At 38.9% G+C, this 3,539-nt stretch overlaps 1 long non-coding RNA gene across 1 annotated transcript; it reads right to left on the bottom strand.

Moving 5' to 3' along the window:
• Nucleotides 1-349: 349 nt before the first annotated feature.
• LOC140867643 (uncharacterized) lies at nt 350-3,171 on the bottom strand. Its single transcript, XR_012145216.1, has 4 exons — nt 1,717-3,171; nt 1,546-1,600; nt 979-1,063; nt 350-803 (listed from the first exon to the last, which is right to left on the bottom strand). It is a non-coding gene; the product is annotated as an uncharacterized lncRNA (long non-coding RNA).
• Nucleotides 3,172-3,539: the final 368 nt, after the last annotated feature.

Genomic DNA, 3,539 nt, shown 5'->3' with positions numbered 1-3,539 from the left:
AGCCCCCTGATGAATCGCATCACCCATGGCACTATCCATAGTCAAGTGATTAACTAGGTCATCCCAAGAAAAACACCTAGTACTAATCAACTGAAAACATGCATAATTCAATCTTAATTATATACACGTTAAAACAAATGACTGATCTTTTATTCAATATAATCAAGATAATCCAAAACATTACAATATTTGTACCACCAATCCAGGTTCTAATACAATCTTTATTACAATCCCATGTAAAATATAACTTAATCAAAAGATTACACTGAAAGATGTACAATACAACAAAATCTTAGTACATCAATTACATCTGATTACAACTGAAATGCTGTTTACAATAAAACTTAGTACATTATTTAAATTTCCGCGGAAGTCTATCATTCCGTCTACTAATCTTGAACATGAAGTTTCTCATCTGCTACTCATGTCAGCAGACCTTCTTCATCGCAAGATCTAAAAGATTAAATATTGTTAATCTACCAGATCCTTCCAATATTTTGGGTTCCTAATCAGGTAGATAAGACAAGATTCTTCTGACAATATCTCCAGCTTCTAGTGGAGGATCTTTCGGGGTGGCTTCCTTGGTCGACGCAAAATGGTAAATTACATGTCACACATTCCATTCAACCCTGAGAAACGCCTAACGTTGATAACTGGATCTTCTCTTCCAGCTCCATCCTGCTGGGATCCACATAATACGAACCTTTGCTGCAAACCTTGGCAATGACAATCTTGGAAAAGCCTAGGTATCCTGCTATTCCAATTTATGATACAACTATCGTCATTGAATCCAACTCGCAATCCTACAAAGGATAACCCAAAATCAATACTATGTCCCAAAGAATCTTATTGCATGCTCTGATACCATAAATGTAGTGATCCGTACCGTGATCATCTACTAATCAAAACTTAAGCATGCATTTAATCAATAAAATAATTTTAATCAGAGCAACTGCGGAATTAAAGTAAGTCAAATACCATGAAAGCAAATCCTAGTGGTCAACCCTGCTATCCAGCCTTGGTCACCACCTAACCTCCTTGTCTCCGGGATAACTACCTGCAACTGCCCCATGGAATAGGGCATCCAGCCAACAGAAAATAACCAGAAGTGAGCCTAACATGCTCAGTACGAGAGTATGAGTATACACTATTATATACTCATGAATGCAAATGAACTAGGTACCAAGACATTCAGGTCAAGAAACTAGCTCATAGACCGGGCCCAGGGTATATAGCACACTGCGCCATCGCCTCAGGAGGTGGCTCATATACCCAGTGGATAATGGTGACCTGATACTAGTACATGTATCCAACCAATCATGGTGACCTGACACAAGACTTACGTATCTAACCATCAATGACTCGTAGGGTGAGCGTCCTACTACAGGTTACCTCTAAGGTAATAAAGCTCGATATACATATGAATGCAACGTACAGTTATGACATGTTGTATATAAAGGCATATAAAACATACAATCACATAATACATGCAAACACATAATACATGCATATTCAATCTGGATATCTCGAATAACACTTCCATACCTTACTAAGACAGATCCTAGAAGCTCCCATCTAGGTCCAAGCCGACCATGAAGCACTACAATGCATAAATACAATGCATTATCTAACATGTCAAACATCATCTAACAGGCTCTAAAAGCCTTAATTAAACTATAGTCTACTCCTTATTTATATAGGAAACCAGAGCCATACTTTTGTCCGTCATCAGCCCGCTGATGTCGCATGCCCTAGAGCCTGGGCATAGCCAAGCTACGACCCCTGGACGCCTCGCCAGAGCTTTGCCGCCTGGCTACTACTGCGGACACTGTCTGTTATATAAAAACTACTATCTACTCCAACTATTAAAATAAAAGTACCCAAAAGCTCTTAAAATTGAGCTAACATGGGCCGAGGAGAGGTTTGATTGCATTTCAAATGTGAGCCCTCGGACCCCTATTTATAGACAACGTTTGGACGGTCTGATCCCCGATTCAGATGGTCCGATCACTGCATGATATCCACGTTGCATGCATGCAAGTTCGGACGGTTCGATCCCTCTTCGGATCGTCCAATCTCTTACGTCCGATACACCTGTAGAATTCCTTTTGACATCTGTCCTTGGCGAGTTCGGGCCATCCGATCCCATGATCGAATCGTTCGATCTCAATATCCTTCAAACTCCGATCGTGCCCCCGAAGTCCCTTGGGTACGGACCCTCCGAACCCAGTGCGGATCCTCCGATCTGCCCGAGCCCAATAAGCCCATTTAGCATTCCCGGGCATTCTGGACCCAAATCCTTGGTCCGATAAATCATATAAAAATCTCTTAATCATGTTTTATTAAATCTAAACATGTTTAGCAGCTTCATCTTGTAAAATGAAATTGGGCTACTACACACACCCTTGCTAGGATCAGTCTTTCGACTTTAGAGGTAAGTTCATCCATTTTTAGAGGTTTGTCAATGAGACTCGCAACACAAAACAAATGAGCTTTATCAAATAAAAAAATGGGAAGATCTGGAAGCCTCACCCAGACGGGAACTATCGAGCATTCCTTTTGATAATCAAAATCGGGAGTCCATTTGAACACCCGAAATTAATGACCCTGTAAAAACCACCGCCCTCTGCTCCAAAATCGAGCCATGTCTTCTTCCAAGTGAAAATCTATGAAGAGGAAACCTGGTATGAGAAAATTTAACAGAGTATGGCCCCACGAAACCTACTACACCGAAAGCTTTCAAAGTATTTTCTTTCGCCAGCCACCCTCCCAAAAATTTACCGATGAGTGCATGAGGATGAAGCGACCCCATGTCGCGGACCCATCATCGGAGAAGAAGATGCTCGAAGTGTTCTTATATAAAACTGGCGCCTTACTCACGATCGGATTTTCACCATCGATGAAACTCTTCCTTAGGGTGCGCGGTGAAGAAGCGATGAAGACAACTGCATAGGATTTGCGATTACCATCAGGTGGTTTAGGCTCAACCGCCGGCAAGCCACCAAGAGGAGATTCTCTGCTAGGGTTGTCGCCATGCATGGAGAAAATTTTGTTATTATAGCATGTAAAGTTAACTTTTATATATGATTGTTTTATGGGTCAATTTTGTGAGAGGTATCAAATTTCATTATATATATAAAACGGATCGATCTACATGATATAGATCCTCACAAGAAGCTAATTACTATTACTAATTTACTATGCATATATATATATATATATTTTAAAAATAATTACGAACTTTTTTTAGGAAAACACTAATAACTGTATATAAACACATTACATGCATTCTGTGGTGTTGGTGTTCCTTAGTTTAAATTTAAGGAAAGATATTATATTAAAATATTTATAAACCATTATTATATAATAATTTATTATGATAATTATTCAAGTATAATAAATTTCATTTGAAATATTTTTTCTATTTTAAATGATTTTGTGGAAAAAGGAAGAGAATAATTGTTACTCATCAGTTGAACGATTTATGGATCATGACAAGGAAAAAAATGAAAAAAAAAAATGTTTGTGGAAAAAGGAAG

This window comes from Henckelia pumila, chromosome 4 (genome assembly GCF_033568475.1).
Source record: "Henckelia pumila isolate YLH828 chromosome 4, ASM3356847v2, whole genome shotgun sequence".
NCBI classification, from domain to species: Eukaryota; Viridiplantae; Streptophyta; class Magnoliopsida; order Lamiales; family Gesneriaceae; genus Henckelia; species Henckelia pumila.
The sequence above is the reverse complement of the archived record's forward strand: the minus strand, read 5'-3'. Positions and strand labels throughout refer to the sequence as shown.